This window comes from Sebastes fasciatus, chromosome 2 (assembly GCF_043250625.1).
Source record: "Sebastes fasciatus isolate fSebFas1 chromosome 2, fSebFas1.pri, whole genome shotgun sequence".
Lineage (NCBI taxonomy): Eukaryota > Metazoa > Chordata > Actinopteri > Perciformes > Sebastidae > Sebastes > Sebastes fasciatus.
The window spans coordinates 6160670-6183487 of record NC_133796.1 but is presented as its reverse complement, the minus strand read 5'-3'; the positions used below and the strand labels follow the sequence as shown (position 1 = coordinate 6183487).

Below are 22818 nucleotides of genomic sequence, written 5' to 3'. Positions count from 1 at the left end.
TGACCAATTTGTTGCTGCATTAAAAAAAGGTTTACACTTGAATTATTATTATTTATTTAAAAAAAAAAATTATCAAGTTGCTGGAATGCAGTTTATTATTTTAATACAATTCAGTAAATGTATATGTAGGCTATGATTCATTTTTTACATTTTGTTTTACAATGTTTAAATCAAGCCTGATGTTGCCTTACACATAAAAGAATGATCCCAGTCACTTCCACACAGCGAGGCATACAGTTGATTAATTAAACACTGGTCTCGGATCGGTACTGTGTATCGACTGATAGCCAAAGCCCAGATATTGCTATCGGTATCTGGACTGAAAAAGTCAGATCGGTGCATCCCTAGACTCCATAAAGCTCTGATAAAGCCACAGTGGAAATGATAAGAAATGTGTTTTTTCACAGACTGAGAAGCACTCCCCATGACTAGTGAACTGAACGTCATGTGTAAAATCAGCGGAGTTCCCCATAACAGGACAGTTGGGACAGCCCAGTGCAGGAAGGAGGGAGTGAACATGTGTGCGCATCCAGATATAATATACCACACTATATATAATATACCCGGTCCCATCACTGCTTTGGTGCACTGCATAGATTCAAGGTATAGCTTTGAGTTTGTGCCTGGACAAAAGGCTGCATAACTGTAGAAATGCAAGAGAAAGAGAGAGGGATGAAGAGGAGATTCAATTGTGTGTGTGTGTGTGTGTAACTGATTTCCTGCAGCGTGGTGGGTTCACGCACATGCATATTCTTACAGTATGCCTGCGCCACCTTTGGCTAATGACAGATGCAATAAAACATTTGTAAAGGATGGGACCATCCATCATGTTGCGTCGGGCACAAGGAACCAGGCTAGCTTAAAAGCACAAACAAGAGTCCCACACACAGGGCAGGGACAGACAGGGGGGGGGGGGTGGGAGGGTAACTAAATTTATATCATATTACACACTGAAATGTGACCTCGTAATGACATCAGTGAAATTCAATCAAGTCCTTGACTCAGTATTACTTAAGGTAAACCAGTGTCCTTCCTGATGTGAAATGAGAAAATTGAATACCATGTTGTTGTTTTCTACTTCTTGCTTTAACTGTGGATGCAGTTTGTGTGACGGAAGACAAATGTGGAGAAGAATTTTACCAAACTAAACATGCAGTTGGACTTAAAATAATACCAGCAGGAACAGTAGTAGTTTTGACTCTCGAAATTAGTATTTGCAGTGGTCTTTGTTGGATTAATTATAGCAATAGCCGCACTACTACTAGTAGTGACTACCAGTAGTCAGTGTTGGGCAAGTTACTAGAAAAATCAAACCATTAATTTTAGGTGGAAAAGAAATGGTGGGGAAACAACTACTTTGCACCAATACAAAACCACAATATTACACAATTTTACATAATATGCCATTTTATATTTCCCACACAGTGTAACACAGGTGACAATCTCACTGGGCACACTCCTGTTCTCTTCAACTTGCTATTATACTCCTTCATTGTCAATTTGGGTAGCTATGTTTGCCCAATTTTACAGCGTTCTCCTGCTGCTTTCATGTCTGGTAATCCTCTCAGAAAGATGTTTCTGATCCTGAAAGCCTGTTCTTAACCAGGTACCATTCCCTCAGAATAACACATATTGGGGAAAAAAAGCATCTTTTCTGACAAGCTTGCAGTTAGACATTTTTTCCTCCACGTTAAATCTGATCATTTTTAACAGGTTTAATTTAAATCAATATCCCGCAGTGTTCAATCACAAGTTTCTCTTCAAAAGGCAAACTTTCAAATTTGTACTTTAGAAGATAATCCACATTGTTCAAGGTGACCACAGCTACTAACTTCTTTAAAAGAAACACTGATTTCTGACAACTATGAGCAAATGACGACAAAAGTACTTGGCAAATTGTCACAATGACAAAAATCGAATCAACTCATCCTTGAGTCAAAGTGGACTTTTGTGCCAAATTTGAAGAAATTCCATCCAACCGTTCCTGAGATATCATGTTTGAGAATGGGACAGACGGACGGACGGACACCGGCGCAGACGCATAGTCTGCCTGCTGGAAATGGGGGTGTCATTGCTTTGTTTTTGCAACTCCTTAATATTCTAGTCATTTTATTAATTGTCAATATAAGAATACTGATAAGGGCAGCAATGTAGAAACAAAAAACAAGATGCAGTGGTTTAATGGGTAGTCAGCCTAGACTCTAAAGTTACTGTCCATCAACAGCTAGCTTAACCATGTCGTCAAACACACTCCAACTCTGGAGGGTATGTGTCTCCTCTTTTGGCGTCCTACCCCGACATCCAACCCCTGCGCCAGGCTAACATGTCCCTGACCAGACCAGTGGTTGCATTAGACTTTCTCGTTCTTTCTCGGTGCTCCTTCTGCACCAGCAGCGCAGCAACATCAGCACCGCTTTGTGACCCGTAGTCGCAGACATACTCCCAGTCCAGTCCGTCAAAATGACCAACGGCCTTCAGATTTTTCCATCATTGTTAAAAAAATTCAGTCAACGACGCGACCTCTGGATCAGACGCGTCTTGACTGGATGAAAATATAATGACTTAATACTAAAAACAGTAATTATATTACGGTAAGACATTACACAGTACTTTTTTACAGCTCACTGCTACAATACTGCTACTAGTTGTAGTGGATGTTTTACTATTAGTACTTTTAGCATAAGTTCTTCTACAAGTTGAGTTTATATCACAACACAAAAGAACCTTCCTACCCAGATATATCATCCAACACACTGGGCTGATGGAAAGTTACATGGATTTAAATAAATTCACAGCGGTGGCTGTCAATAAGCAATACTGCTGTCACTGCATTAATATCTACAATGACGGGCAACTACACAATAAGAAGAAACGAAAAAACGGCATCTTCGTGACAATTTTGCTCTGATCAAAGCAACTGTAGCTACAGGAGACATGGATTAACAGCCATTTAATGATGAAGTAAAGTTTGTGTTGTGTTGCACTTGTTTGGTGTTTGTTTGTCTTTCCCATCCAGCTCTGAACAAGACAAGCCGGCAGGGAGGTTTTTCTTTTTTTTTTCTTTCCCGTTACAAACTCGTGGGTGTGTGCACGCAGGCACAGTGTTGCCTGTTGAATCACATCATCAGCATCAACAATGAAAAAAAAGAAAAACCGGCAGGCAGATATAAATGAATATTCCTCACCTGTCTGCTCATGTTGACTCCTCTTGTTTGGATTTCACAGTGGGGGAAAAAAAATAAAGGCGTATATTTACTTTTAATTGAAAGGAAATTAAAGACGCATCCACATCCGCATGTGACAAAGGAAGATCACAAGGCTCGGGAGTGATGATAGCTTTTGTTTAAGATGGATTTCATAAAGAAAACCCCCCACTGATAATGATGAAAAAAAATCTTGGACATTTCTCCAAATACAATTACCTCGGCATCACCTGATTCAATCAAATGCATTTGCATTCTGTTTGCATGCAGTGTTCCGTGAACCGGTAAACAAGGCAGGCAGAATAAATCTGATGTGTTTTCATGCTTATGGTTGCTCTTCTGTTTGCTACATTTTATTCTGAGTATTTGAATTTTTATGAATTGGTAAATAACTGCACAAGCATACACGCATAGCTGTGCGGATGGATGTTCTGAAGTTGGAGGGGCATATTCTTGTGAGCCAAAAAGAGAAAAACTGGGAATGTTAGTTCATGTTTTGAGACAGATGTTGTTTGGCCGGCGAGCATGGCAGATTAATATTTGACTGTGTCTGATGTGTACTTAAGAATGTATCAAAGAAGATGCATCATTTTGGGGCCTACCAGGGGATGTTGCAGCTGGCACGATGACAAAAAGCATAAGGCCAGACTTGGCACCGGTCGATCATGCGCTTACAGCCCGAATAGTTGGACGGAAATGTCGTGATGAGACCGAGGTCTTGTTCAGTTCTAATCCCTGACCTGTTTCTCCCTGGACACTTGGAACAAACTGTGTATAAAACACTCTGCCTCATCTTTTAACATACTGTATGATAATGTTGGCCAATTTGCGTAGAAAGTCTACAAACCTCTAAAAGGCAGGTAGGTCTATAGTATTTATTGTTTTATCAATATGTAAAGTCAGACACGGTTTATGATGAAGAACAATACTCAACAGTCAGATATTTTGTGGCCTCTTGCTTGCAACATAGCAAGAGAATTTTTACATTTCTAGTCTATTTTCTTCCGTTTTATTCGGAGGACTGCAGTGGTTGTGTCTTGGGCTCTGAGCGCTGGCAAAACGCAGGTGACAGTGACGCTCAATACTGTGTTTGAATGCATCCTCATGGGGATTCGTGGGGAAATCGCATGCACGTTGGCATCACCGGAGACAAATACACTCGCATTCACACCTGTACAGTGTCTTATGTCTTGGAAAATGTTAACTGCTACCTTTTAAGGAAGGTCTGGGGGGGGGATGGTTTGAGGAATGACTTCACTTTATCAACCTTCTGTATTTTCACAGCCGTGATCCAGCTGTACTCTGATATCTGGTTATTGATGCACAATATTATCCCTCTGAAATGTAGCGTAGTACAAGTGTAAAGAACCCAAAAATGGAAATAGTATAAATAGCTCACCCCCAAAATGATAATTTGTATATCAATTACTCACCCCATATTATCTTGAATTCTAGAAGAAAACTTTGTTTTTATTGCATGCCTCCACGGTGAACGGAGAATCCAAAAGTGGAGAGTGAAGTTTTGATGAATTGAAGTAAATGGGGGCCGGGTTTAACAACAGCAAAACTAATGCAGTATAATCCAAGTCTCATTTATCCAGTCGTATGCTCACAACTTCCCAAACACATGCATCTTCACTAAAAACCTCTGTATTTATAAAGGTTATCTATAAAGAAAAGTCTGCTACTCATCCATGCAAGTCCATACGAAGTGTTTTAAATAGTAAGTATGGCTGTCAAAGTTATCACGATAACGCGTTGACGCAAATTTGTTTTAACGCCACTAATTTCATTAACACAACTCGCGATTTTTTTAGAGATAAATGTATCATATGAAACAAGAAAACCCATTGGTACCAACCGTGTCATACTGGCTTGTCGCGAAAGAGGCTAAATAACGCACCAAACGTCCGCGAAATTTTGGCGAGGAAAAACTGGCATGGCCATTTTCAAAGGGGTCCCTTGACCGCTGACCTCAAGATATGTGAATGTAAATCGGTTTTATGGCTACCCACGAGTCTCCCCTTTACAGACATGGCCACTTTATGATAATCACATGCAGTTTTGGGACAAGTCAAAGTCAAGTCAGCACACTGACACACTGACAGCTGTTGTTGTCTGTTGGGCTGCAGTTTGCCATGTTATGATTTGAGCATATGTTTTATGCTAAATGCAGTACCTGTGAGGGTTTCTGGACAATATCTGTCATTGTTTTATGTTGTTAATTGATTTCCAATAATAAATAGATAGAAAATTTGATTAATTGCGATTAACTATGGACAATCATACGATTATTCGCAATTAAATATTTTAATCGATTGACACTTTTACTTGAAGCAAACGTATGTAACTTTTACTAAACAGCAGCCCTTGTGAACACAAGTGTGGCAACTGTAGGAGACTGGTAAATGCCAAAACAAAGTGTAAGAGTAGCACAAGTAAAGAAGCATCATACCACCATAAATAACTGGTCAAATGAGACCAAATAAGGCTGTATAGCAGCTGAGTGTGTTGAATTGAACAAGGGCGGTTTTTATTGCTTATAAATTCAGCTCTTCGTTTTTTAAGAGGGAGAATGTGTTGTTTCTTCTTTCAAAAGTGACATAGTGTAATTTTAAGTATCAGAATCCTTCCACCACTACAAAATATAAACTAATCAGAAAACGTAATCGTCATTGTCGCAGTAAATGTTCATGAATCTTAATTTGAAAATAAGGCTCAAATTACATATTCTAAGACATCGCATTTTGGAACCACTTTCTTTATCTGCCCTCTAATTATCTCACACATTCTCCCCCTCCCACTCTTGGCTGTCAAACCACTCATCTTGATCCAGCTCCATACAGGAACACACAAGTGGGGTCAAAGGCCACTACCATCATGAAACGCTATCACTCCTCTTCATCCATTAATACAGGCAATAATGATCATCTTCCCGCTCCTGAGATCACTCCTCTGACTGATATATGACCCAGTTCTAACAATTAGATGAGAGCTTATTTGCCCTGTGAGTTGTATCTTTTCTACTTGTTTAATGTTACGTCTATTGAGACTCAATTATACAGTGGATTGAGTTTAGTTCTGTTAGCTTAGGCGCTCGGCACATACATTAAACATATTGCAAAACATCAAACAGTGGGCAGGAGGAATGGTGGTGATGCATATACATTAAAAGAAGAATTGACAGTATCATCCATAATATGATATGCAAAGATTTAAAAAAAAAAAAAATGATCTGCTTGGTACATTTTTGCAGCAAATGTTTAAGAATGTAAAACAATCATATGTCAATGAAAGAACCTACTTATGGATATATCAAACATATCACCCGTAGTCCCTCATGAATTCTAACTGCGTACTTTCTATACAATATGACTGTTTCCTTTCAAGACAAAGTCCCCAGGCAATGAGAAATAATAGGCCTACAGTGTATATCCCTAAGCTTTGGAGCAAAAATGAAAAACAAAGTGCCAGAGTTAACCCTCAATAGACAGACCATTTGTTGTGGTTAAAGCATTCCATTCAGAAAGAAACTGTTAAACGTAGAGAATGAATCGTTTCTTTGAGTGCTTTTTAAAAAAAAAAAATGTCATCTCCTTCTTTTCCATGCGCAGCCATTATGACGATGACTCACAAATAAGCGCATATTGTGAGTATTTCTCATGTTAAATGCTGGTTACAACATCACAAGGCTTAAATACAGTTTGTGCATAGACAGTAGAAAAAGAAAAAAAAACAGGGGAATGGAGCACAATTGACGGCATGCCACTGAGCTGTACTGTAATAACTAAGGAGACTATTTACTCTTAATTGATATGGCCTTTCTTACCATGAAAAGAACAATTATTTCTTGCACCGCACGCTTCTTATGTGCACAGTAAGCTATCAACACAAAGTGCCCTGAGTGAAATGAACAGAACTCACCAACAGCCTACTCCAAAAAAAAAAAGGAAAAAAAAAAAAAAAGCTGGCAGAGCCTTTTTCATCTTTTCTCTCATTCCCTCTTGATATAAAAGGCGCCAGAAACAAGCTCAGAGATGATAAAAATACGGCGGTGTAATACCAATTTAATATATCAATGGTATTTATAAGGCATTAAAGTCAATGACACATGGCGAGCAACAGCATAAAACAAAGAGTCCTTGTTAAAGTGGATGCATACCACTTTCATGGCGCGCTGCATAATTTTGTTGGAAAGCGTCCTTATGAAAGTCATCAGTGCTGGTTGGCACCATGCAGAACAGTTTTGTTGATCACACAGATCCCACTCTGTTGAACCCTTACCGAGTCCACAGTTAGACTATATTATGTTGAGTAAGTAATAAGTAAGACAGTGGAAATGTACAAAGCTATGAGTGCTCACGACTACGAATAAAGAATGTCAGTGATGTTCAATCAGGAATTTATTTCAGCTCTGTTGCCGTTTAGGATCTCTCTCATGAACTATGACATGAATTGGACTGAGTTTTGTACATAAGGCTTTTACATGTGCAGCCCAGAGACATCACATGAGACCACAAGCTTTCGAATGATTACAACAAGTATGGCTTCATTTAAAATGTATTTTTGTAACACGTAGAGCCTCTTGACAAAATAACTTTACTGACCCAAAGGCTTGTGGCATCTCGTTCATTGCATTGTGGTTAGGGCTGCACGATTATTGCAGAAAAAGATAATCATGATTATTTTGATCAATATTGAGATCATGATTATTTATAGATTAGGGGCAAAATATTTTTATTGCAATTTCACATTTAAATAAACAAAGCGCTGCTTTCACTTCCATGTTGTGCTAAACTCCAACCATCAAAAATTCTAAATGTTATCCTTTTACTTTGTTATTGTCATCAATAGTGGTTATTTGCATAAAAATACACAATTAAAATGATTAGGGAATAAAAGATTGCATTTTTATTTCAATATTTGCTTTGATTAAGGAAGTTAAACGCGTCATAATTATGTCTAATATCTATTTTATATTGCTGTGAAAACATGGATTTATTCAAGTTTCATACTGAAAACTACACTTTACAAGATTACATTTGAACGCATCATGATAGCATCGTAATTTACCATCAACCCAGTACTCATTTGTACTAAGCATCTCTAGCTGTTTGTTTAGGAAGCGCTTGATTTTTGCAGGAGAGTTTTGTATGAGCGGAGCACGCATTTTAAACGTCAATATCACAGTCGATCATGTTCATTAATTGTGGGAAGCCAAAATTGTGAGTGACTTCCAAAACTACATATATGACCGTTCTATTTAACGTTGTCAAACGGTCGCAGTTTTAAACATGTGGTTAACGTTGTGAAATGGAACTACTTTGTTAGGTTTAGTTAACAAAACTACTTGGTTAGGTTAAGGCAACAAAACTACTTGGTTATGTTAAGGCAACAAAACTACTTGGTTATGTTAAGGCAACAAAACTACTTGGTTACGTTTAGGCAACACAACTACTTGGTTAGGTTTAGGCAACAAAGCTACTTGATTAGGTTAAGGCAACAAACCTACTTGATTAGGTTAAGGCAACAAAACTACTTGGTTACGTTTAGGCAACAAAACTACTTTGTTATGTTAAGGCAACAAAACTACTTTGTTATGTTAAGGCAACAAAGCTACTTGATTAGGTTAAGGCAACAAAACTACTTGGTTACGTTTAGGCAACAAAACTACTTTGTTATGTTTAGGCAACAAAACTACTTTGTTATGTTAAGGCAACAAAGCTACTTGATTAGGTTAAGGCAACAAAACTACTTGATTACGTTTAGGCAACAAAACTACTTTGTTATGTTAAGGCAACAAAACTACTTGGTTATGTTTAGGCAACAAAACTACTTTGTTATGTTAAGGCAACAAAACTACTTGGTTAGGTTAAGGCAACAAAACTACTTGGTTACGTAATAACAGAGTTACATACTAACGTAGTTACGTATCCTACGACCTCCGAGGTGAAAGTCCTGTGCTCGTTTGACCCGTCCATCCACCCCGACCTCCTCCCTACGCAGACTTTGTTGCTCTCTGCTCCGGTCATAATAACTACAGCCACTAGAGGTCGCCACCTAACAACAAACATATATATGGGTTGTAATAAGTTTCTTGCACAGATGACCTATACAGACGCTTTTTGTCGGTGAGGACGGCTTGTCTAAAATTCGCCTTGCATTCTGTCTGAACACACCTGTAGTGATACCAGAGAGCTCTGCTTTCAAACTATATTGTGTTTGTCAGAGATAATAAACATCCAAGGTAGTTCTCTGGCATTTCTCAAATCCTTTTGAGCATTGATGGATTATTGTAAATGTCGTAGTAAAAGATGTAGCCTACCTTGGTTGCTTACATTTATTACTCTTTTTTTGGCATTTGTCTTGCTAATAAATGTGCTGATTGATGACTGACATTAGTAGCTTTGAGCATCAGTATACTGTATATTATCAGTGATAATCTGATGCTTCACCAGGAGGACTTTTTCTTATTTCTTAATAACAGATGGCTGTTAAAATGCTAATGCTTAACATACTTGAGATACTCAAGTACTGTCTTCTCACTGTCTTCTGTATCTAGTACTTGGTAACAGACAAGCCGTAGTGTTTTTGGACAGCATCTGGTTAAAACAGAGAGTGTCTGGCTCATAATGTCCACAGCCCAGCTAATTTCTGCATTTCAAGAGTTTATATATTTTTGTCTCTTGGAACACTGGCATTAATTCACCAATGATGTCATTAAGAAAAACGCCAACCGATAAAACTGCCTAACAGATGTCCACTTAAGATTAAAAGGTTTACAGCAAGACACCAGATTTAATCAAAACTTTGAATCAGCAACAGGCGTGAAAAAACTGTGTAATAAAGCTGTTCCTGCTTTAAAATCTCTTCTTTTGTTCATTCATTATATGTGTTCTATGAATTGGGTTTGAAGTGAACGGCAGAAACCGTGCGGATCCAGAGTAAAACATAATCCCTTTCATTAATCCTTGTTTCCTGCTCTCATAAAAGATATTGGTTTGGGGTTTGAGGATATGTTGCCGTCATCAAATATACATGTGGTTCCTTTTGCTCTTCTCAGAAAATTAGATTTTTTATAATTGTCCGTCCTCTAACATCCAGGCACAACTTTCACCCTTCCCTGTATTTACACACTTTGTTTATTTTGTGGTGAAATAGAGAAGTCAGTGCGGTAGTACATAAAAGCAATCAGTCTGCGTGATTTAACAAGAACCTGAGCCCATTAAATGAACTCCAGCACTATTGGAGGAAAAAACGATCCACAGCACATCAGCAGTTTCCCCACCGTCCCCCAGACAGCTAAAGACGGGGCCTGCTCTCAAAATGGCACTTCTGCTGGAGAGAACGGAGGAGTCGGAATAATGTACCGTGAGTTATCTATGTACAACATCTCCAATGGAAAAACAATTAAATGAGATTGATGGAGAGATGAAGACAACTGGGTGGGTTGAGGGGTGGGGAGGGAGGAGTGTGTGCGCGGGGGGTGGGTGGGGGGGGTAGTTGGATCTGACTGTATGTCTATCCCTGTTTGCGTACCTCCTGGAGGCACAAATGTCAGCTTTGAGCAGTTTGTGGACTCCCCACTAAGCTCTTGGCCCGCTCCGATCCAGACTGGTTCTATCTTCTGGACTCTTGGCATGCCACGTACGAGCCGTGGCCATCAATGTGTCATTCAAATGCCATGGCTTCACAGCCACCACTTACTTCTGTGCTCATGGATATCAGGGTTAGTATTTTGTACTCGCGCTTATCTGCAGTGGTTAACAGTGTTCTCACTTTGATTTCGAGATGAATTGTGCTAAAATTACCTTTTCACTCCATTTCCGGTCGCATTTATGCATGAATTTAGTGACAAATTATGTTGTACCGTAGATAACAAGATTCAGCTTCAAATCCTAGATCAACGACAATGCAGATAACTGACAGTTAAGAATGCAAAGGTCACAATAATGATGTGATCGCACAACATAATTACTAGTTTGCTATAAATTAGGGCTGTCAAAGTTAACGCCATAATAACGCGTTAACGCAAATTCATTTTAACGCCACTAATTTCTTTAACGCAATTTGTGTTTATTTTTTTAGTTTGTAGAAAGCTCAGTTTTAAGGCTAATGAAGGTACTAGCATCATATGAAACTAGAAAACCTAAGTAATCCATTGGTACCAACCATGTCATACTAGCTTGTCGCAAAGGAGGTTAAATAACGCTCCAAACTTACGCTAAATTTTGGCGAGGGAAAACTGTCATGGCCTTTTTCAAAGGGGTCCCTTGACCCCTCTGACCTCAAGATATGTGAATGTAAATGGGCTCTAAGGGTACCCACGAGTCTCCCCTTTACAGACATGCCCACTTCATGATAATCACATGCAGTTTGGGGCAAGTCATAGTCAAGTCAGCACACTGACACACTGACAGCTGTTGTTGCCTGTTGGGCTGCAGTTTGCCATGTTATGATTTGAGCATATTTTTGATGCTAAATGCAGTACCTGTGAGGGTTTCTGGACAATATATGTCATTGTTTTGTGTTGTTAAATGATTTCCAAAAATAAATATAATCATACATTTGCATAAAGCAGCATATTTGCCCACTCCCATGTTGATAAGAGTATTAAATACTTGACAAATCTCCCTTTAAGGTACATTTTGAACAGATAAAAAAATGTGCTATTAATTTGCAATTGTTCATGAATAACTATTTGAATCGATTGACGGCCCTAATATAAATATATAATAAAACTAGAGGGGCACTCGGAGAGTGCAGACCTCCGCCAAGGCCAAATGCCCTAGGTCGCAATGTTAATGAAAGTGAAAAATATTTTGTGTATCCTCCCTGTGATTCTGATCTGAGAATTCTTCCTGGCCCATGCTACACTCTTCCATCCATGAAAATTGGGCCAGTAGTTTTTCCGTAATCTTGCTGACAAACAGACAAACTGAAAACATAACCTCTATGGCGGAGCTGATAATTCATGATTTAGAAAAGGGGCAGAGAGGATTGGTGTTGTCTGCCAACCAATCCAATGCCCTATCAAAATTAATTTCTTAAAGACTGCGAGTAATTTTTTAAGATTTCCTAATTACGTCTGTAATATTCATGGTTAATTTTGGATGAGGTCTCTGCAATCAGTCAGCAAAGAGTTTACTTAATATTGTCATCACATCGAAATGTATGATGTGTCATACATAACTTGATTTGATGACAAACAATAGTAGAGCTGCAACTAACAATTATTTTCATCATGGATTAATCTGCGGATTGTTTTTCTCGATCGATCATTCGGTCTGTAAAATGTCAAGGATGTGTGAAAAGATTTTGATTTGTCCGACTAATAGAACCAACCATTTACAACATTTAATTTAGTATAACAGAAAAAGAGAAAATATTCACGTTTGAGGAGGTAGAGACAGTTAAAAACTTGCTGCTGATGAATATAACAGATGTTTTTTATGAGTCACTTGTTTCACCTTTGAGACTGATGATCACAGGGAAATGGGAATTTGTTCTGATGCCGGTACACACAATCCATGAACATTAGTGGCAGATTTTGTCAGATTTGGAGGGGACTGTAATGATTATTTTAGACCACCTTCCCTTGTAAAACAAATCCTCTCCAAACAAGGCTTTAGGCCACGATCAGATGGGGCATGTTGTCTGCGGTTTCCAATGCATGAATGCAGCTGTTAGCAAGGGTGCAAGAGGACTCGCATCATTCTGGGTGCTATGAAAAATCTGTTTTATTTCCTCGTATTATTGAGCTAATCTGAACATAAAATGAACAAAAGGATGAGTGAGTCTGGCTTGCTCCGGAGTAAGGAATTTGCTCTGAAATGCAGGAAGTACAATGTCCTCACAAAAGGAGCAGAACATTTTGTTATCTGGTCAAAGAGATCCCTCTAGATAGGACTGGTTTTACACACTTATTTCCATTGATGTGACTAAAGTTAACATACCTACAACAGTAAGACTTTCTATGATGCCCATGTCAATAATGCATTATAAACATACTTATAATGTGTTATAATCTGCTTATGGCGCTGTTTAATTAAAGTTAAAAGCACTCATACATATTCGTAATGCTTTCTAACAATAATCATATAAAGCATTTCATAATTACTTATAAGGTCAACGATCATATTACTTCATAATTGCTGGTCAATCACTGAATTATTTTTGGCAAAGATCATAGTGTGTTATAATTCCCATAGTTGAAATAATTATAATCTTTTTATAATTATTGAATTAAATTAATTTTACTTAAAGCAAACAACAACAATTTAGAGTAAATTATAATCACATTATAATGCCTTATAATGTGATTATAAGGCATTATAAACATATTATGTATTAAAACTAAGGCTGCAAAAGTTAATAATAATATAATAATAATGCTGACGCTAAATAGTGCTCCAAACTTACAATACATTTTGGGGAGGAAAAACTGGCAAGGCCATTTTCAAAGTGGTCCCTTGACCTCCGACCTCCAGATATGTGAATGTAAATGGGTTCTATGGGTACCCACGAGTCTCCCCTTTACAGACATGCCCACTTTATGATCATCACATGCAGTTTGGGGGCAAGTCATAGTCAAGTCAGCACACTGACACACTGACAGCTGTTGTTGCCTGTTGGGCTGCAGTTTGCCATGTTATGACCCTGTGAGGGTTTCTGGACAATATCTGTCATTGTTTTGTGTTGTTAACTGATTTCCAATAATAAATATATGCATACATTTGCATAAAGCAGCATATTTACCCACTTCCATGTTGATAAAGAGAAAATCTCCCTTTAAGGTACATTTCAGACAGATACAAAATTATATAATTTAAATAATAAAAAATGCATTATAATGTAATTATAATGCATTATAAAAATATTATAATGTATTACAACAATGGGAATTATAATACACTATGATGCTTGCAAAAGAATACCAGTGAGTGACCAGTAATTATGAAGTATTATGACACTTGACCTTATAGGACATTATAAAATATTTGTTGTGTTATGATTATGTTACCATGCATTACGAATATTTATGACCGCCTATAACTATAATTACACATTGCTCTAAAGCAGATTATAAGTATGTTTATAATGCATTATAAACATTGGCATCATAGTAAGTGTTACCATAACTGTGGAACATTTGCTGAATAACGGTAGCCATAAGTGACAATTACAAATATAATGGTAAATGGTCAAATGTATAGTGTAGCAGTAGCATAGCTAAGATTAGCCATGATAAGCTACTGGTCATTCCAGACAAGTCTGTAGCAGTAAACCCCCTTGGTTTGTTGAACTGAGAAAAGGTTTATTTTACTGCTTATGAATTGATTTTAATTTGTAAGTAAAAGAATGTGCTATTTCATCTTCCAGGTGTTTCAGTCTTACTTGTAACCAAAAGTATTTAAAAGAAACAAAAGTCCCAAGCCAATGCATGGGAATGCAAGACCAAGGCCTTATAGAAGGCACTAAAATCTTTTGTATGATTAACATGAAAACGGTCACTTCAGATACCCTGTGGTGGACTTTTCCGTGCCAGAGGGCATCTAGTATAGGGTTAATGCACAGGATGTAGAAAGACAAATTCTCCTCCAAAACGTAACAAATAAACCGCTCTTTTGCAACGGTTTGTTGTTTGTCACCCCTTTTCATTGAGGCATTAACTATTGAAGACAACTGCCAACAAAAGTGATGATGCTAAAAAAAAAAAAAGAGGAGGAAAAAAATAAAGACACAGCTAAAAAAGTGCTGCTACTGTAAAACGCAGGTATTGTTTAAAGATAAAGAAAAAAAAAAGAGGAAGAAGAAGAAGAAGAAGTGAGAGTATGGAGCCGGTGGCGAACAGAGGAGTGACAATGCTGCTGCTAAACAGCTTTGGCAAGAGATGACAGCAAGCAAGTGAAAGAAATAAACAGTCAACACACACTTTGTTTCCTGCTACTTAAAAATATCCTGTCCCGTTTTAAATCCTGACACATTCTGTGATGGGGCTGTGCATGGATGAAGGGGGTGGGATAATATATTGGCGGAGAGAGGGCGAGCTTTTGCGATGGCTCCGGCGCGAGAGTGTGTTTTTTCCCCATAGCTATTACTACCATTACAATGTGAATCCCAGGGCCCCTACGGATTCGCCGTCTATGTAGTGCCAACACTCGCTAAAAGAAAAACCCCACATGGAATAAGCTAATCCCTTTCAAACGGGTCGCGGCCGGCACGGACATGACTTTGCGATGAGTGAGCAATGCGGTGAGGGGAACAAGAGGAGGAGGGTGAAGTCATATGCTCAAAGTTTGGATTCAAAACACTCGCCCCTCTCTCGGCGCGTCTCCCTTTGATCCCCGCCGCCAACTACAATAATCAGCTTCTCCTCCAAGTATTTATCAGATAGAACATGGACGAGATTACATCGAGAGCAAATATGTGTCCCTTTTATCCTGCCAAAGAGGGGCTGACAATAGCAGAGGTGACGGAGGGAGAGTTAGGAACGAGGGTGGAGAGGAAGGGAGCGGATGTGTGGTGTAAGAGAGAGGCGGGAAAGGTTGTTGTTGAGCGGAGAAGAGCAGCAAAATGACAACTCATTATCCCAACCCCAAAAAACATCCCAAGCACACACAAACAAACACATGCAGTATGCACTCGCACTCGCAGTCGGATTCTGTACACCACTTTTGTTTCGCGTGCTCCGGCTCTGTCATTTCGCTTTACTTATTTATGAGACTTTACAAGTTCCTTGACGGAGATGCAGAGCGTTGCAGTTTATGTCTAATTTAGTAAATATCCTTTCGCCAGTCAGGCCTGTCAGCCATTGTTTTTCTCTCTTCCCTATGTTCTCTCCCCCCGTCCCCATCCCCTCCTCGACTTCCCTCGTCTCCGGTCGCTGGGTGACAGATAGAAATCAAGTCTGGAACAAAACATATACATATATATTCTCTCTGATTTGCGCCCTTTTGTTGTTTTGTGGGCGTCACAGTGAAAGTTTAACTTCTGAACTTGTGCGCCACACACAGGGCCAGGTAACTAACGCGTGATGCCAGGCTAGTTGTGTGAAATGTCAAGCCCTCATTGTCATTTAATGCCGAAAGGGGGATAACAGCCTGCCAAACAGGCACCACACAAGTCTCCTTTGCAGTACCCTTCGTTAGCGATCACAGCGTGGCGGTGGCGGCATACAAAAGGGAACGAGGGAGGGAGAAAAGCAAGAACAAGAGCAAGGAAAGATGAAATATATTTTGAATGTTTTATGGAAAAACAATCTGACACAAAGTAATATTCATCTCCCATGAATCCAATATTCTTTTTGGAATGATATTAGACGTATCTATTATATCTTCCATTGTGTTCCCATCTGCCCTTTTCAGGATCTAAATTATGTGCATTAGTACGTAAATGGGCTAATGCCTGTCTGTATTTAGCTGGCTACATGCCGTGAATATATTCTCTGCTTCAAGAAGTAATTGGTAATTACAGTGGTCATTTAGGCAATCACTGTCTCCCCGAGATTCATGTCATTCTTAAAAATAACTAGCTCTTAACCTTTGACAGAATTCTACAGAAACTGTTCATCATCGCCCCCGCTTTGATTAATTTTTACACACACACACACACACACTTGCACACAATAGGCACAAATACCCTCAGAAACAAAGATGGACATACACCTACAGTATCCACTGACACACAAGTGGGTAAGAGTACATAGAAATGGACACACACGCACACACACACTCCCATCAGGCCATCTTTATACGAATAGAAAAAAAGGAGATTTCCCATATCGAGGAGAAGGCAGACCTCCGACACCATTAGTTCCATTTCAGAAACAGTAAGACTATATATAGGCCATTTAACGTCCTCCGTCCTCCCTCCCTACATCCATCCATCCATCGATCTATCTCCTCCAAATTTGCGCCGGATTTGTCTCACCTCATTGACAGTAAACAGTTAAGTCTTTTCATCCTTCCATCTCTCCTCAGTGTAGCCTCTCTCAGTTTAAACAAGCTCTCTCAGAATCCAGTCATTTCCATGCATAATGATCCTCTGTAGACAGTAGCTGGCGGTGGGGGGGGGGGGGGGTGTAAAACTGGTATTGTACGTGCGAGAGATCGTCAGGTTGGCGATATTAGCATCAAAATACTTATCCGCTTACTGTGATGGCCCTCCATTACCGAGTGCTCCACGCGACTCTTTTGCATCTCCAGTGGCTTCTGTATGCAGAAAAATGTATCCTGTTTTCTTATACTGTCACCCGCCGGCATATCGGCAATTTTACAATAATAAGCAGGCAGAGGGAGCGTTTCATAAATTCTCCATATCCCTAGTACTGGTTTTATGAATCTTTAATGTGAGAGCCAATGACCTCCGCCTTGATATATAGAGTAAAAGCCACAAGGAAATAAAAGCCTTTTATAATGATGAGTAAAAGACACAAGCTGCCCCCTCGGAGTCGTTAGTCAGCTTATTGGCTCCGGTGGTCATTTTTACGGTTTTGTTTTCAATGATTTTGTTCATGTTGAATAAAAACTTTGGTTGTTTTTTTATTTCTCACAAATCAAACTACTTGGTGGCAGAAAGGAAATCATATAGAAGAATCTACAAAAAAAATTCCAACTAAAATAAATATGTCTTTCAGAGTAAAAAATGTGTGAATGTATTGTTTATATTATTGAAAAGAAGAAAAATGGGCACTTTGAGTTGCATTAGAAATGCTCCTTTAGCTTCCAGGACCCTACCATAGCTGTACGCGCTCGCTACTGACGCTGTTCAGCATCGCTAACCTGTGTACTCTACCTGACTTCACTCACCTGCTACCTTTCCATCTCTCACACTCGCTGCCCTCACGTCACATACAAACTATAGCCGAAGAATACCAAAGGGACCGGTTGGAGGCTTCCCGGATCCTTCACGTCACATGCTATAGTCATGACAGAAGACTCAGTGCTAGTCAGCCTGTGGATGCTATTCCTGTGTGCCTGCGGAGTTCGCTGAGACTGGCTGATGTAGTGTGGTTGATAGTTAGAAAACTTTTAGTGCCTGTTAGTGTCAATAATTGTTTCGCACATTTATTTAAATACTTATATCGTCTCCACCAGGTATAAAAGATATCATATTGGGCCCTAACACCACTGGCCATGCCAACCCAATTGTTGTAACAGAACCCAACTGACCCATTCAAAGCTTTAAATAACTCTACCTTTGTAGACTTGCTGACGGTGAGATGTGAAAATATAACACTGTGCAGATATGCATACAACATTCTGCACACAGTGGAATTCACTATTTGATGCAAGACTGATACCCTCTATAAGAAATGTGCTGAAGGCCATGTTTTACAGTCTAAATGTAATGTTAAAGGTAAAATTCCTGAATGGACAATTCTCTTAACATTAATGAATAACTTAAAAGGTGCTAAATGCGAGATTGGGAGCATTTCTATTGCCCCCTCACGGCTCTCGACATAGCGATTGCTGAGCCGGTGCTAACAGCGCTAACAGTGAAACCAAGGCAACAGTGCTGACGGAGCTAACAGTGTTAACCTGGGGGGAAACCAAAGGGTGGGTGCTATGCTTCCGCAACAGCGGCTGTGAGCTAACAAGTGGGGCACGTTCACATACACGAACATGCTCTAAAAGGCACGCATGGCCGGCCCGGCTATGTCAACACAGCATGGAGAAACTTGGATTACGACACACAGAGAGGGAGAGAGACTTCATTCTCTGCTCAGGTAGACATTACTCCTCTATATCTTTACATAGCAAACAGTTGTTTGCTGCTGTATTAATGCTCTGGATATCAAATAGAGAACCTTTAAAATAAATATGAATAACAAAATATAAATATATAGGCTTCAAAGAATGTAGAATAGGAGACTATATACAGAATACAGCTGCATGCTGTTTTTAAGTGTTCATAAGTTTGCTCCTACTTTGGCTGTTCAGGGTGATATGGGTTGAATTACTGGTTCAATAATCTAAAAATGTGAAATGATAAGACTGTGGAATCAGTTGCTTAATATGTCAGACTACAGGATCAATAAGAAGGTTTTTCTTTGGAGTAAATCACATAATGCTCGATGGGCTACAGAATATAATGCTATTTTTGAGGAAGCTGAATTACAATATATTGTATATATAGTAATAATCTAGCATGCAGCATGAACACAATTAGAAGAACTTGCTATATTTGAAGAAAAATGGTAGAAAGATATATTGTTAAAACCAAAATTACGAACATATATTCAAATCAAGCACAATTATGGCACTGAATCTTATGTTCTGGCAAACTTATCAACGAGTCAAAGGTCTTTAGTTGCACAGTTAAGAACATGAATCCTCCCTCTGGAGCTTGAAGTCGGTAGATTTAAAAACATCCAGGAGGACGACAGATTGTGCGAAGTATGCGAGTTAGAAGAAGTTGAAAATGAATTACATTTTCTTTTGTATAGTCCATAATATGATGAGTAACGAACTTCTGTTATAAAAGAAATGTCTGTTCAAACTCCCAAAATGTTTTGGTGCTCGGATGATGACAAAATGGAACGGCTAGCCCTCAGATTCATCACTGGTGATGGCTATGATACTCACCATTGTCTTTTGTATGATACGGTTGGTTGGCCCTTTCTTGCAGATAGACGTAACAAACATTCATATTTGTTTATTTACAAAGCCCTTATTGTTAAACTACCACCTTACATAACAACAAAGCTGAATTGGAACTCTGCCCCCTATCCAACTCGTTTAAATGACTGGCTCATACTTAAGGTCCCCCGAGTTTGTTCTGACTTTGGAAAATCTGCCTTTTTCCTTTAGTGCTCCTGATTCTTGGAACAACCTTCAACACACTTTAAAGATTGACACTCTTCCAACCTATGCACAATTCAAAACCATGATCACAAACCACTGTATATCATTGTGCAACTGTTTTAGGTGAATTGAATCTCTTTGTTTTAATATGTTTAATGTGAATTTTCCTCCTTTTTATCTTTGTTTTATCATGTGTTGTGTGACTTGTTTTATCACATTTGCATGATTTTCTCTGTTTTTTTTTATCTTGCATTTGTTGTGCAATTGCTTTTGACTCGTCAGTCACTCGACGTCACTGTAAATGAGGGCAACCTCAGTGAATTTTCGGGTTTAAATAAAGGTTAATAATTCAATTTTAATGCTTATAAGTTGGCTACTTTTGTTTCTCAAGCGTGTAAAAAAAACGTCGAGGATGGTTTATCTGTTTAGTATAATTAGTAATTTATACTGCTCCTCTGGTTTCTGCCTTTGTCTTTTCTTTATTTTCTAAATAATGGTGTCTTGTAAGCCTGTTTGGGCTGGCCGTATTATTTATGCATGACACAATAATAATAAAATCAAATTAAAAAAAAAAAATGATAGGCCTATTGATATGTATAATATAATACCATTTGTACATCATACCCAGGACCGCCTTCAGGCGGGGGCAAAGGGTACACCTGTCCCCGGGCAAAAGGCCAGGGGATGGGGCCCTAGCAAAGGTCTATGGTTGACCCTTAAATGGGACCGAGAACAACACTTAACTTACTGACCTATTTCACTGACAGTACAAGTTAAATATATTTTCATGATGAATAAATATATTGGTATAGACGTGGTTTTAAATAATAACTATTACAGACTGTGGGCTAAAAGACACTAGAAGCCTGATTCTCCTTTACAATAATTCACTGGCTACATGTCTACAATCAGTCAGGCAAACTCATTAAAAAATACAACAATTAAGATCAGTGTATATGATGGAATAGTAGCATTAGAATGTGCCAGAGGTCACCACATTTTTAAAGTTGGAGTGAATATGAATATTGCCTAATATATAATATAATAATGAAACTAGGCGACCTGGAGTCGGGGTGGATGAGGGACCCAATTTGGAAAGTCTGTCCCCCTGCCCATAATTCCTAATGGCTGGCCTGATCATACCCCAAATTTCAGTTACTACCAGACATTCATGTCATTGAACAGAATGCTGCTCACCTGTTCTTCAGCTGGGAGTAGGGCTGGTTCACTGGTAGGGGTGTGGTGATGAGGATGGAGCATGGAGGTGCATGGAGACTCTGTACTTGGCCTGGCACCTGACAGGGACAACTTATTTAGTATGAATTGCTTCCTAAAGGTTAGCCTGCATTAACTAAATGTAGGCTAAAAATGTTGAGGAGCAAAATGTAAACACTCATTTTCTGTGACGATAATAAACGTTGACGCTCGGGGAGCGCACGTGACGTCAGTCTATTTCACTTTAAGCCAACAGGTGCATTTCCACCACCTGCGGACTAACTTACACTCACCTTTCTTTGTGTAAAGTTGGTGATATACTGTCTATCTTCTCTCTCCTGTCTTTCTTGTCGTTTTTGGATACCAGAGTTTTCTTTCTGAAGCTGAAACATGTTTCATCTCCACCGACGGTCCATCACTCGCAGTTCACTCTGCTAGCTGGTACCGTTCAACTGGTTTGAAAGAGGACCGAACCATTTGATGTAAATAGAGGGGGGGGGTGTTGGGCAAAAGAGGCTCTGTGGATGTCTACTTTTTACCAAAAACAAGAAAATCGTTTACTAGTACATTCTATATAATATTATTGTAAATAAATACTATATTAATGATGATGGGTTAATAACCTTCTATTGAAAAAAAAAATGTTGTTGGGCAAAAGAGGCTCTGTGGATGTCTAGATTTTGCTAAAAAATAAAAATAAAAAAAAACATTTCGTTTAATAGTACATTGTATATAATATTATTGTAAAACATTTTTATATTAATGATGATAGGTTAATAAAAGAAAAAATCCTCAATTTTGTTGGGCCCCTATCAGTGATTGAATCTTATAATCGTCCTGTTTCCTCTGCTACTGACATCTCAAAACATGCATGTATTTATTTACTAGAAAAATAATACTGTATACTATAAACACAATGATCACAGAAGGCTAAGTAAAGCAAAACATTTTAATTTTTTTTTTAAACATATCAACACTTATCAACACTCGAGCCATTGAAGAGTAAGGACCACACCATTAGAATCTAAACTGACAAGTTTTGACATTTGCAGGTAAGTTTTTAAGCTGTTTAATGTACTACAGCTGACTATAGCTAACTATAGTATACATAACCAGCATGCAAATTGAAGTTAGAAGTGATATTAGTTAGAAAGCTCACGTGAGGTGTGGATCAAAGTCTGAGGAACTTCTTGTGTGACTGTCAGTCTGTGATAGAACAGGGACGCTATGGGGGCACCTGTTGGGGGACTGCCCATTGTTCCGACGGCACCCAACAGTCCGAAAAATGTCCCACTGGACCAAAAGCCCATTTGTCCGACAGTCCAAAAAACAAACATCCATTGTTCCGAAAGCCAATCACTCAGAAAATACACACTCTCCCTGCAACAAACAGAAGCACATGGCTAATTATTATGCAGAATTATGTCATTGGACCTTCCCAATTTCCCCCTACTATGGTGAAGGCATGACCCACCCTACTCTGCCTCTTATTGGCTGGTACTTGTTGCATTTGTTGGTTGGGTTGGTTAGGTTTAGGCCATAGATATATATAATAATAATATATAAAGATGGATGACACGTCTCCACTTCCT

General features: G+C 38.8%; 1 protein-coding gene across 1 annotated transcript in view; it reads right to left on the bottom strand.

Annotated features, from left to right (window-relative positions):
- The window catches only part of znf536 (zinc finger protein 536), a 307235-nt gene extending 285575 nt beyond the window's left edge, over positions 1-21660 (bottom strand). Inside the window, exons 1-2 of the mRNA XM_074660090.1 lie at positions 21516-21660; positions 21209-21306 (exon numbers count right to left, since the gene is read on the bottom strand). The gene's annotated coding sequence lies outside the window, so the exon portion shown is untranslated. The remainder of the gene's footprint in view (positions 1-21208; positions 21307-21515) is intronic.
- Positions 21661-22818: the final 1158 nt, after the last annotated feature.